This window comes from Amblyomma americanum, chromosome 4, assembly GCF_052857255.1.
Source record: "Amblyomma americanum isolate KBUSLIRL-KWMA chromosome 4, ASM5285725v1, whole genome shotgun sequence".
Lineage (NCBI taxonomy): Eukaryota > Metazoa > Arthropoda > Arachnida > Ixodida > Ixodidae > Amblyomma > Amblyomma americanum.
This window is the reverse complement of record NC_135500.1, coordinates 179,540,964-179,555,573: the sequence shown is the minus strand read 5'-3', so window position 1 is coordinate 179,555,573 and position 14,610 is coordinate 179,540,964. Positions and strand designations below refer to the sequence as shown.

Below are 14,610 nucleotides of genomic sequence, written 5' to 3'. Positions count from 1 at the left end.
TCGAAGCACTCTAGCCGTTCAAAGTGAAAATTAAGACGGACGTTTTGGTAGAAGAGTTCATTTTCTAGCGCCTGTGTTAATTTTCTGTCTGTCTGTCTGTTACTGCCAGGAAAAAAGAAAGGAAAGTGCACAGGCCTGCCCACTGGCTCAAGCCGAGCCACAATCGCTACCACGTGCAGATAGAAGGAGAGTTGCAAGAGGGATAGAAAGACAGGATATCAAAGACGCGCTAAAGACAAGGCCGATCCCGGAGGAAGTGTAATACCGGGCCAACCGGTAGCGGGAGTGAAGCATCCTTCAAACATTCCGCCACATTTCCAAAAATAAGTCCAACTTGGACCCGTGACAGATACTCCACGGGTCCGGACAATCCGGATATATATGTGTTAATTTTGGACGCTGTTCACCTGCTTGTTATTTGGTGCCTATCAGTGGCGTAGCCTGGTTACCTGATTTTTATCTCTTCTCTGGTGACGAATTACGACAAACTTCTGGAGAACTTTGAATCATGTTACTGCTTCTGGTGGCAGCTACATTGACTTGCTTTCTCAAAACGCGAGAATGGCGTTCATCAGATCGAGCAGGCTGCAAGACTTTTTTTTTTTAACGCGGAACTGTGGCAGTACACAATGCACAGGGTTGAGGCTTATCTCGATGCACGAAAAAAAGATTCAAATAGAAACTCCTACCGGCAAAACTTAATCCTCGAGTATATGCTGCATCGAGCTCAAGGAACACGAATAATGACACAGGGAGAATAAAAGCATGTATGACGCAAATATATTCGTTTGCGTTGGTGCCAGAGAAAGGATTCTGAGCACTTTCCTCCTATGGGCTGCTGTGGGCTGAGCGCCTTCCTTCTATGGCAAGAAGAAACGCGCGAAAGCGTTCGCCGGCACACTGTATACGCAATGCTTCCTACGTAGTGGCAATCAGACAAGCCTGCTTCGTTTGCTTTTCGTTTTGTACTAATGAACCGAAATATACAATATTTATTGCTATTTATGTTAAAATTTCTAAAGATAGAAGCAGAGGATTACCGCCTCGATACAAGAAATGATCTGTTTTTGATTGCGGTTTCAGTAAAAAAGCGCAAAAGAAAGGTATCAGAATACAAGTAAGTACATACTAGCATACACATCCACTTTTGATATCTTGTTCATTTTTTAATTGTTTTTTTGGGGAAAGGAAATGGCGCAGTATCTGTCTCATATATCTTTGGATACCTGAACCGCGCCGTAAGGGAAGGGATAACGGAGGAAGTGAAAGAAGAAAGGAAGAATAGGTGCCGTAGTGGAGGGCTCCGGAATAATTTCGACCACCTGGGGATCTTTAACGTGCACTGACATCGCACAGCACACGGGCGCCTTAGCGTTTTTCCTCCATAAAAACGCAGCCGCCGCGGTCGGGTTCGAACCCGGGAACTCCATTTTTTGGATGTCACGAGGCTTCAGAATTGTTTGCATAACATCCCCCGACGGGTCCAATGTCATCTACACCATTTTAAAGGTTCGATTCCAAACGCTTCTAATAGCGCGACAAAAAATTGGAAGATGCTTAAGCTTTGTCTTTAAGAGTGGGACGCCACAGAGTGTTGCAGCGTTAAGAGTGGGACGCCACAGAGTGTTGCAGCGTTGCCAAGGGCTCCACGGAACGCCATCGCCAGTTCGGCGCGACGCCTTGCCCGTTGGAAAATTTAAGAAAAGGAAATGACACCTGTCTCAAATATCTCGGTGGACACCCGAATCGGCCGTAAGAGAAGTAAAATGGAAAGAAAATTCATGTTAAGACAAGGAAATGACGCCTGTCTTACATGTCTGTGAACACCCGAAAAGAATATATCCGACGCACAGTGCCAACTACAACCAACTACAATTGCAACTACAACGCCAACGACTTTTTGACCGAACGAGCTGTTACGCTGTCGCGAAATAAATCTCTTAATGCACAGTGCATATTTATGAGCCCAGGAACACTTCACAGAGGCTGTGCTGGCAGTCAGGCCGGAGCAGCTCAGTTTTCAATCACGATTTAGGGTGGTCGGACGACTGTTTGCGCAAATGTCTCCCAACCGCTTTGTCAAAAACAAACACACACACACACACACCTCGCTTCTACCTGTACTGGAAACACTCCTCCTCTTCACTCTTGTTATTCAAGGCGTCAGTCAGAAAAATTACGCCATTAACAACCAAGACAAGCACGGTACCTTTGTCAGCGGGTACGCTAAAAGAGCTTGAAAAATAGGCACAGATCTCTGAATTTTCCGCACCGCCGCTCGCTTGCGCCTCTCGGGTACCTCGTAGGCATATGCGCAGAACCAACACGCATTTATTCATTACTGAAAATGCATTGCATTGTGTCGTCGCAATGGAAGGAGCCAGAGCTAACCTTTGAAGGCATTTGTACTTTTACAACTGCGTAACCAGAGTTCTATATATTTCCTAAAACTCCTCAAAGGATTTTTTCGTGCAAGTATTTAGCAAGAAAAGATACTGCTCACTTATGTACTTTGTAGTAAAAAAAAAATTGTCCCGAATCCCCGCGACGACTTTTAATTGCCATACATGGCTCAGTCTACGGATAAATGGCACTGCGTAAATAATTAGCGTTAAGGAACATGCTGACTTCGCGTGACCAACTGAGACATCACAAAAGTCAATCTTCATCTTGCCTGCCATAAGCGGAAATCAAGAAGTAAATCCCTGAGTGGTCGTACGTAACATTCCCCAAGAGGTACCACAGCAGTTTGTACTTTGGCACTACAGTGTGTATAATATTCCTTAATGTGTACCATAATGTCTCAAAACTCCAAAGACTCAGGATTTTGAGTTGTCTAAGAATGATTAAAGATTAGTTTCATGTGCTATTTATTGAGGACGGTGACGGAATGCATTTTGTTACCTTATCTTTGCTGCAAAAAGCAGGATACCAAGTTTAAGAAAGTCCGAGTATTTGCCATTTTCACGAAATCGACGCCACGCTGCGCCTGCGCCGCGAAATAGTTTACGAACGATCGGCAGCGCGCGGAAGCATATGTTAGGCCCTTTGCGAGTGATTCGTCGGCCCATTCAGACATTGTTGTAATAGTTTTCCTATAAATATGGACACTTTAACGACATAGACGTCACGAACGCCGCGCTACGTTCCCTTCTGTGGGGAATTCGTCCTACAGAAGCGCGCTGCGTCCAGCGTGCCGCTGGTGCTGCGTAGCAAGCAAGCACATTGGGTTCCCGTATCCTGCGCGTCCTGGCAAAAAGAAAGCTCGGCAGCGCTGCCATGTGTCTTTAATGCAAGAGCATTTCTTGTCTCATGGGCGGCGTGTACAGGACCTGTCATCAGAGCGTGGCATTAATTAGAGCGTGTCCGCACGAACTGTCCGTCATCCGTTATAGGGATAATGAATAGAATACTTGATTAAATAATCGTGCAATTTGCATGAAAGAATAACGAAGTCTACAAAACAATGAACTAAAAGGGCACTGAATTAATTGGACAACGTAATTAATTAGTTAATTTAGTTGTGGTTTATGGTTTATGGGGGTTTAACGTTCCAAAACGACTCAGGCTATGAGGGACGCCGTAGTGATAGGCTCCAGAAATTTCGACCACCTGAGGTTCTTTAACGTGCCCTGAAATCGCACAGTACACAGGCCTCTAGAATTGTGCCTCCATCGAAATTCGACCGCCGCGGCCGGGATCGAACCCGCGTATTTCGGGCCAGCAGCCGAGCGCCGTAACCACTATACGCCACCGCGGCGGCTGAGTAAAGATAGTTAGCCACTTCACAAATTAATCGGTAATTTAATCGAATTGATATATTCGTCAATTACTTGATCAATTAGATAAACAATCAAATTCAATGAAAATTACTTAAGGGACCACAATGATTAATTAAACGAGTAGTTTAAAAGATCGAATGAATTAAATAATTAATTAATTAATAATGAATTGATTAGTAGCTTGGTGTGCTTAATAGATGCTCTGGCAACCAGACCCACGTCCTCGGATATGGTAGAACCGAAGTTAGAGCGAAAACACGGCTTGCGAACGGCAAAGGCATACAGAAGCGAACGAGCAGCAACAGAATCGGCAGTAGTAAGAGAAGTGATTTCGCATGACTGCACCTAAGCAACCTTAAGTGCACCTCTGGATTTTTTTTTGTATGTCGATGAGATGAAAAAGCCGGGAAGTAAACCACTGCTAGCATCCCAAAGAGAAGGCAGCTTTGGGCGCAGAAACGGCGGACTGGCAAGCCAGTAACAGCGTAGATGGTTGTATGTTCGTGGCATTTTTAGGGAGACGACTTCTTTCTTCCACGTAAGGACTTGGTGCCGTTATAGCTTTTTATTTGTTTTTTATTGAACGACCACGTTGATAACCGTGCCTCGCCATTGTAATTGCTTCCGCCATGCAAACGCAATCAATGCGAAATTACACGTCGTCGTAACCGAAGCTGCTATTAAAGCGCTGACATTATTTTTCTTCCTCTCTACGTTTTGTATTTTTGCATTTGTGCATGTTGGTTCTGAACACTCGCGTTTCGCAGTTCGCAAAATAAAACCTCGAAGCGAAGAGACCCAAGCTGCGAGAGACGAGGGGCATTGGGAAAGTATGAGCCAGGGGGCAAGAAAAAAATGAATAAACAGGTGGGGCAGGTCGAGTTACATCGTCGGCAAGGAGTAGGATTACACGCTATATGTCCGACCGGTAAATTACGCTGCATCCGTTTCAGGCCTTGGAATTGGATCAGCTGCAAGTGAAAGCCGGAACAGGAGCCTGCGTCTAGTGCCCGCGCCGTTGCTGCTCCAAGGGGGCGCTCCGGCTCGATCGTGTCGAGTTCCCCACGCCACGCACAGACGAGAGCAGGCTTATGACTTTAGGCAGGTTTGTACCGCAGCGCTGGAACTATCTCTGCAGAGCAAACTAAACAATATTTTACAGCATGCAGTGTTATTCACTTTCGGTGCTTGGGCTGAGTGAAGCCGCAGTGAAATTAAAATAAGGAAATTAAAAAAAGGAAATTAAGGAAATTAAAAAAAAATCGCTATAGCATGGGCACTATGCAGAATCATCGTTCTGCGCTAAAATGTTGCAAACTGGCTGGCCTATGAATCGAACCTCAATCATATGCTTCGACTCTCATGTGCATTCTTACGAGGATTCGGTCATTTTACTTCAAAGTGAACTTCACAGCAGCTAAATCCTATTTCTTCTGCAATCTTAACGTGTAATTAAAGTCCGCTCGCCATGCGAGGCGATATGATGCGTGCTGTGCGTTGAGCGCAGACAAACTCTTTGGGTTCTTTTCTTAAAGATAAGGGCGGGTAAAAAAAATTCTTTTAGTTACCCGCAGCGAGGAAACCCGCACTCATGCCTCCCACGGGACGTGTCGTCTTAAGGTTTCAGCCCTCTGTGAAAATCAGGTGAGCTACCCTCAACTGCTTCAATGTACTTTGCTGGCTTTAAGAGCGGCGACAGGGTCGCGCTAAGCTCGCATTGCGCTCATTAAAGAAACAGAGGCTTTAAAATAAACCTTCGATCGAAGACAGCGCGGAAATGTAAGGGTACACATAAATTGGAAGGTGCATTTAAAGGTTGCGAGCCACAAAAGGAGCCGTTTCGGCCATCTGCTCAATACCGCCATCCATAATGTCGCTTAGAAGCGGCTCCTGGATAGGTAGCTAGTCAGGCATGCTAGCAGATAAGGTACACAAATATAAGGGGGAGGTGCCCGAATGACACCTCATTTAAAACTGGAAAGGCGTCCCACGGAATGTGGGATCTCGTCGGCACAGGATGGAAAGACCCGAGTACGCATTTTCCTGCGAACGAAGGACTGTCCGATTGCCAATAAATTTCTCGACATCACATTTAAGACCGCCAAAACAGAAACGACGGCAAAAACATTAAGGGCTATAAGTTTAATTAAAAACGTGGTCCTCTGCGAAAGAACAACAAAAAAGGGGGAGCACAAAGCGACCTTAATTAAAGAAGTGTCGTTTCTAACCGCTCTTCCTTCATTTCTCGGGACTCTCACCAGCTCACTGACAACATTCTCCGCTCAATTCATGGCGGTCCCAGCATGTGGGTACGTGACTCTACGTATTGTAATCAACCACAGTCTTTTCTATACAGCAGGCTGGAAGATATATGTTGTCAGTCGGAAAGAATCCATAAGCTTTGTCATTTGGGAAATAAGATAATACGGCGTCTTTGTTTTGTCGCCGCCACGTGCTCACTGAAGCCGACCAGGCGAACAGAGGGGACTAGGAGACAATGTAACGATGAACACACGCGCTGCAGATTGCACAAGAAGGAAAAACCGAACAAAAAGGAAACGCGAAAAAGTACGCAAACGCGTACACTTCGTGCGCGTGCGAACATGATTCGTACGTGCCAGGTTGGGCACCAACAACGTGATAAATAACTCCTGCCACTGCATTCTCAATCGAACAACTTCCAGTAGCGCATCTGAATGTACGTTTCAGATATCAATCTTCTAAGTGCTCGAGCCCTGAGGGCATACAAAAAGTCCAGCGTTGTTTCCCACTTCGTGGGAGTGGGGTCGATATGAACGGATTGTGACGTTAACCAGGTCAGTGGCAGCTGCCGTCGATACAGGCCTCGATACGTTGCCTGGAGATACGACGCAACGGCCGGAACGGTTCAGATGTTTAGACGAAGGCTCTGCTGGCTTTCTTGGTAACCGCCACCTGCAGGGACCTTTGGTGCGTTGCCAGAACAGCAATAGAAAGCTGCGGAAGTGGTTAGAAGCCATGCGAGCCGTATTGGCTCTGCGTCGGATTGGAATGCAGTTGCTTGACCGTTCTTCTCGCCGTCATTCCAGTCGATGCTGATGTGGCCGTGGAGAATGGCACATACCAAAGCTAGGGATTGCACGTAGGGAAGCATACAAAGCCTGCTCTTACCATGGAGAGCTACATCCCCTTTGCCCACCCCAAAACAAAGCGAACCAAAACCAATCATAGCATGAACTTATAGAAAGGAAGGTAAAGAAGGGAGGGAAAATAAAAACTATAGTCTTCTGCTCTCACGTGATTCACTCCATCTTTTCTTCTAAGGGAGGGAAAATAAAAACTACAGTCTTCTGCTCTCACGTGATTCACTCCATCTTTTCTTCTTGCCCCGTCCTATAACCCCTTCTACGTCCTTTTCATAGTCTATCTATTCATCTTAAATCTCTTCAACATTCTTCCTTCTAACTAATGATAGTCCGTGCATATAAATTATTCATATTGTAGCAACGCTTGCAACGTTTGTTCCTCTCGGCGAGCACGCGGGTTTATCCCTTATCTTGGAGCTAGGGACGCGACCTGGGCCTGGTTTCGAGAACGTGGGTAAATTTACTCTAGGAATAAAATCACAAAAAGGGAGAGAGGCTTTTCCTAGCCTGGCGTGAATTCTCTCAAGCGGTCCCTAGCCTGCTCCTTTCGCAGGGCGGAACATACTGACACAAGGCCAAGGGAAAGCCAACAGCTTCATGGCTGATTCGCCTTGGCACGTTCGCTGCGCACAGCGCTAAGGGCATAAACTGTTTTAAGTTTTTATGTATGACATTTGGTTCACACAGAGAAGTTATTGAGAAAATACGAAATCCTGAAAATGTGGACAAATGCGTGAAATGCGTGAAATGGCCACTATAAATGGCCACAAATGCGCGAAATGGCCACTATAAATGTTAGTGCGCTAAAAATGTATAAACGTGCATATAAACCACAAATCTGTCTTAGTATACCCAAGGCAGCGCAGCCACATTTTAATAATAATAATAATTGGTTATTTGGGGAAAGGAAATGGCGCAGTATCTGTCTCATATCGTTGGACACCTGAACCGCGCCATAAGGGAAGGGTAAAGGAGGCAGTGAAAGAAGAAAGGAAGAGAGAGGTGCCGTAGTGGAGGGCTCCGGAATAATTTTGACCACCTGGGGATCTTTAACGTGCATATATATATATATATATATATATATATATATATATATATATATATATATATATATATATATATATATATATATATATATCGTCCCAAAGCCGTATTGAAGGGCTCCGGAAATTTCGACTGCCTGGACTTCCTGGTTTCCCAAGCCTGTGAATTCGACCTGCAGAAGGGCAGGAAGCACGAAGTTCTATTGGAAAAATATTCTGAAAAAATTCTTAAGTAGGAACATCGTCACTTTCATCAGGTTTATCTTCTACTCAGAACAGAAGCGGATTTGAGCGTTTACTTTGATGTTCTAAGTCAGCAATCTTATTGTGAAGGGAATTAAATGTACGTTCAAAGGTGGCCATTAGCGTTGTTTGTTTTTCTAATTCCGAAAGTCTAAAGCGCAAATCGTTTACTGTTCTTTCAACACTAGTCTGCTGCTCCCTAAATGTTGTTATTTCTGAAGGTCACTCATTCCGACATTCCACTGGTTGCTCCAGCAATTTACGATTGCCTACTTTGACAGGGCCGGGATTCAATTCGATATCGCCGCAGTGGAAGAATTCGCGCACGCAATATACATGAGAGACAAGTTCCAAACACTTCAGTGTGCAGAGCAGAACCAAAAGGCATAGACAGTTAGACTTTACAGTAAAATAATAGCCACAAACATGCAACGTGATCTTCCATCAATGCGCCCTGCCGCTGAAGTCGAACTCTTGCGGGGCGTTTTTTAAAGCCGGGTCTGTTGAGGCTACGTGGAGGTTGAAAGGTGGCGTTCCTGGCCTGAAGCTGCCGTGAAGGCGACCGCGCCCCATCAGCAACAACGGTTTCCAAAGAAACGTGTCGACAGCAGACGCATCGAATATGACTGACGATCTGGGGAGACTAAGCAACACAACGTGCACAAGGCAGAATAACGAGCAATAGAGAGCAACATGCTCTTGCTCGATGCAGCGTGCCCACTGCATCGTCAGAAAAAAACAGGCAAGGGGGTGTGTAGAATTTGCTGCGCATACTGGCACTATTAAGGCGAAAGCCTTTAATGGCTCATTCTTGCGGCCATGACCTTGCCCAGTCTCAAGTCATGTCACACTGATGACGAAATTAACTTGATAAGACAAAAATCCTACTGCATGGCGGGATTCGAACCACCATCCTTCCGCTCCACAGCTGAACAGACTAACGACTACACTACTTTCTGCGAAGACATACGTAGTTCTCCTGTTAAGTTATTTTTTCAATCTTTTTAGGTTGCCCCTGCCTAATATATATAAGTCCGCTATACTTAGTGCCACGTTCAGTGACATTTTATTTTTAATTCTTTTATAGGCCCCATATAATTTTTTTTTGTATAGCGTAAGGCAGTGGTGCAGGCAGCGACTTATTATTTTTCAATCTTTTTAGGTTGCCCGAGCCTAACATATGTCTAGCGTAAGGGCGCTGGAGACTGCTTGCGGAAAGGCGTCGAATCAAACGGATGCTTCCCAAACGCCCTCTAGTGTCTCCAGCATTTAAGATTCACAAACACTTGTGTACTTAATCCACATCTTAACCACACATCAGTGACACAAGCAGCCACACCGCGCTAAAGGCTTTCGCCTCACCGCACTTTAGGTCAAAAAAGTGCTCCCCCCTGAATTTTTTAAATGCCTCGATTCTACAGTCGCGTTTCCATGGCGACCGTAGTGGGCATCCGCTCAGGCATTGTATCACAAGAGCATTCGGACCCAATCTTCAAAGCGAAACCTTTTCGTTGCAAAACCCTCTCTGTGAATGTGAAATAACACGCAGAGAGAAAGCCTTACATCGCACTCGTTCTTTTCAAGCGCTGTGCACAGCAAGCGAACGAAGGGGAATTCGTCGCGAAGCGGACGGTTGCCGCTTCGCCGAGCCCCGTCGTATTTCCCGCCGCGACAAAGGCGGATTGCCACGGGAAATCGATCTAAGCCAGGGAAAATTCTGCCACTTTTCCGGCAATTTACTCCAAGAGTAAATTTATGCATGTTGCTCAAAATGGCCAAGATTTCTCAGCAAAGACTGTAACTGCGCGAAACAGTTCTCCCCGTGTTCTAGATAGTTGTCAGCAGTGCTTTCCGCACCTGATCTCGAAAGTCGTTCTCCGCCTTCAAATTGGGCGCTGCCATGATTTCGATGCTTGACGAATGCCTAGTTCTTCTATTTTTTTTGTGAATACGAGTTCGCCGAGTAAAGTATCTGTGTGCCATGCCAGCCTGACCTTTATTCTTGCACAACGTCGCCCATGATGCTGCCCAGCCATATGACACAATTAAGTATTCTCAGGCCGTGGACGTACACATTAAATCAGGAGTCTCAAACACGCGGCTCACGGACCACAAGTATTTTACAGTAGCGAGCTTCTCAGATTTTGGGACTCCGTTTAAATGATCTACACCAATGTTGACTCCTCTTCTTCGAATAAAATTTTGTAAAATGCTTTATATACATTTTCCTATGCTATGCAGCGTTGTGTGTTTTCCTGCGCTACCCATAATTCAATCTTTTTTTTTTGTTAATGCGTCGGATGAGTCCTGCTTAGAGACACGTTGACTACATCCATTTTAAGCAAGGTATCCCTGGCAAGATTTTTGGCTGTGGTATAAATATTCTGGCGCTATCTGTCCCAACATAAAAAACGAATTCGAAAAGATAAGCCTTTGATCCAATAAGGCTGCGGAGAGAATTACTGAGATAGGCCACGACACTGAAAATGCCTTAGTGAACCGATGTCGGCATTTTTAAGCCTTTTCTCTTGCCATTTGGAGAAAGCACTGACGTTACAGATAACTCCTTGTGTGCCATCTTCGTGACATAAGAACAACTGGAGATTGTCCTGATGAAATGCACCAATAATGGAGCAGATACCATTTCGGTGCTTGAAGGAGTTGTTGAACGCAACGGCTTCCAATTGGAGCGTATGGCTGTGTTGCAACCTACGGTGTTCTGTATATGATTCGGAAGCAGGAGGAGTTTTGTAGGACGTTTGCGAACGAAGCTTGGAAAGCTTGGAGTCGCTGAACAGTTTGTGGCAGTTCACTGGATCTTACACCAAGACGCACTATGCTGCAAGACAGTGATAAAAAAAGCTGACGTGGGCATTGTGTCCGGCGCAGGGAAATTCATCGTTCAAGAGCGCTCAACGACCATCAGTTCATTTGTTTGTTGCAAGAGAAAAAATGCAATCATAACAAGGTTCCATAATACACGGGCGTGTGTTGACTCAGCAGCGGAAAAGTGCTGAAGTGATTTTTTTTTTCATTTCAGGGAGGAAATAGACAGCTTCTGGAAGAAGAAAAATAAACCGATTGCCGAGCTTTCAAATGAGAAATGGCTTCGTTCGCTGGCATTTCACACAGACATATGTGATCATGTGAACATCTTGAACGTAAAACTTCAGGGAAACTGAGCGAGGGATTTGTGCATTTCAGGTTAAATTACAACTCTGGAAGCGCAGATAGATGCGAATAAACTGGACTACTTTACAACTCTCAAGTAACTAGGACACGTTGCGGACGAATCTTGCGATGTTTTCGCACATTGGCTTCGTGATCTCGAGGAAAAATCGAAATTGCAATTTCAAGACATCCGCTGCCCCTGCAAACAGTTGGACATTTTATCTGTACCCTTCGCCGTGCGAGTCGACGATGTTGATTCCGAGTTACAAACGGAGAAGAATGAACTTCAAGCAAGCACCAAATTACGACTTAAGTTTGCAGACGCAGTGTCTCACAGTGTTACTCTTTTTTAGACAGACAATTTTTCAAACTCTGCTGCACCAAGGCACAAGGATTATTGCTATTTTCGTGAGTACGAACTCGCATGAGCACCTGTTCTCTTTATTTAAAGTGAACAAATATGCTCTGCGTTCAAAAATGGCAGACAACCACCTTACAGCTAGCAGGCAAATCGTCTCCGCACAGGGCCTATAGCGCCGGATATTGCATCCCTTTGTCATTGCTAAGTGCTGTCAGACATCAAGCCCGAAGCATGCTTAGAATTTAAAGGTAATTTCTGCGATGAAAAAATAAAAACAAGCCGTGACAAAGCCAATTATCTCCGTAGTTTCTTTTATTTAGCAGTGTAGAAGGTTACGCTTTTCGCCCCCTTCCCCCTCCCCCTCCCCCCAAAGAAAGAAGAAAGAAAGACGTCATTGTGATTGACCGCTTTTTTGTTATTTTCCGGCTTTTCGCTAAAGATGACGTTCCTTTCATTTAAAAATGGTGATTCTGATTTTCAAAGGTTAGCTTAGAGAGAAGTTGATATGAACGAGTTTTTTGTGTTCTTTTTATTTCATATATTAGGATAATGCAATAAAGTTTTCACTTTACTCAGCGCACTTTTTTTTTGTTTCCGTCTATTTTCGCGCTCTATTCCTGGCACCACAATTAGATATTATTCGGGATGTGCGAATACTAGAGACTCGAAACCAAATTGAATGGCAGTAGTCCAGATAAAACCAAATAGAACATGAATCCAATAATGAGAGAACCGAATCAAATACGAATCGAAGTTTTGCACGATTATTCGATCCTTGTGCGAATGTGCGCACAAGAAGAATATCCATGCGAAAGAGCGAAGAGCTAGAGGCACCACCATAAATCACGGAGTTAAAGCTGTAGCTATCGAAACACGCAACAATGACCGTCACTATGAGACCCACAGCATGAAGTAATATGTTAGCAATGTGTCTGTCATTTCATGTGCCTCGGTGAATCGCTTTTTGCTGCCGCGTACGACGGCGAACTACACATGTCCGCTTATGAGAACGACGCAAGTCTTTCAAAGGTGCAGCCCCCCTGGATGGATGGATGGATGGATGGATGGATGGATGGATGGATGGATGGATGGATGGATGGATGGATGGATGGATGGATGGATGGATGCATGGATGGATGGATGCATGAATGGATGCATGCATGCATGCATGGATGGATGAATGAAGGAATGAAGGAATGTATGTATGTATGTATGTATGTATGTATGTATGTATGTATGTATGTATGTATGTATGTATGTATGTATGTATGTATGTATGTATGTATGTATGTATGTATGTATGTATGTATGTATGTATGTATGTATGTATGTATGTATGTATGTATGTATGTATGTATGTATGTATGTATGTATGTATGTATGTATGTATGTATGTATGTATGTATGTATGTATGTATGTATGTATGTATGTATGTATGTATGTATGTATGTATGTATGTATGTATGTATGTATGTATGTATGTATGTATGTATGTATGTATGTATGTATGTATGCATGCATGCATGCATGCATGCATGCATGCATGCATGCATGGATGGATGGATGGATGGATGGATGGATGGATGGATGGATGGATGGATGGATGGATGGATGGATGGATGGATGGATGGATGGATGGATGGATGGATGCGGCTGAACCCTTTAAATCGGGCGGTGGCTCAAGCCACCTAGTCATGACTTATGAAATTTTACTCTTCTCTTGATTTTAGCCACCAATCAGATAACCTTCGCTTGGTTATTTCTACCCGCTTAAAATCTACTTTCCCTTCACTGTCCTTAAACCCCAACGCCTTGGATAAATCAGCCCCGCTGCTTTCCACTGTCGGGTGAAGCCCTCTACAGAAAAGTATCAAGTGTTCAGCCGTTTCCTCCTCCTCTCCGCACGCAACGCACAACGTGTCTATCTCGTGGTACCTGACTCTATATGTCTTAGTCCGCAAAACTCCCGTCCTGGCTTCAAACAACAAGGAGCTTCCCCTACAATTATCATAGATATTTTCTTTGGCAATTTCCTGCTTAAAAATCCTGCATGTTCCCAGTGCTGATTTGGTCAGCATCCCTGTTTTCCACAAAGCTCTCTCTGTTTCTTTAACCTTTTTCTTAACTGATAATTGCTGATTTGCCCCCTTACTGCTGTTCAGATATTTGCTTGTCTATTTTCTAGTTCGCTTTCTCCATTTCTTGTCAACATTCTTTATACACAGGTATCTGAAAACTTTCCTAGCCCACTGCTTTTCCCCCATTTTTCTCAATCACTCCTCAAAAGCTATCTTACTGCTAGCCTCTCTGCTCTCGAACGACGCCCATCCCATGTCACCCTGTACCCCCTGATTTGGCGTATTTCCATGTGCTCCCAAAGCTAGCCTCCCTACGCCTGCTTCCTGCTAAGCAGCGCCACTAGAGACAAATAGCCGAAATTTAATCAGAACGGATAAGAGCAGAAATAAAATCGCCCATTCTCGCACGGACCGACGAAGTGAATTTGTTGTTTCTGCGAAAGAACATTTCAGTAGAATGATTCGTCTAAAGGAAGTGTATGCCCAGACCGCGTTCGAACTGGAGTGGCACTCTCTTAGTGCTAAGCTCATCATCGCCTTTTTTCTAGTGCTGGGCTGCTTTAATGTATCGTATTTGGCACCGTGTTGATTTGCAGCCGCTTTCCTAACGGCTTATGCATAGTTCATGTGCATGGAACATTGCATTGCTGTAGTAAATGCAACTTTGAATAAAACGAAAATTTTTCTGACGCAATGGATTAGCGCTGCATTTGTTAGCGCGAAATAGATGTAGGTTGATTCCCATGTTGAAATAATTTAATTTTTTTATTAAAACCACGCAAATGATTTATCATCTGCCGTGGCTG

General features: G+C 44.5%; 1 pseudogene; it reads right to left on the bottom strand.

Moving 5' to 3' along the window:
- Window positions 1–231: 231 nt before the first annotated feature.
- LOC144130726 (U2 spliceosomal RNA) lies at window positions 232–381 on the bottom strand (annotated as a pseudogene).
- Window positions 382–14,610: the final 14,229 nt, after the last annotated feature.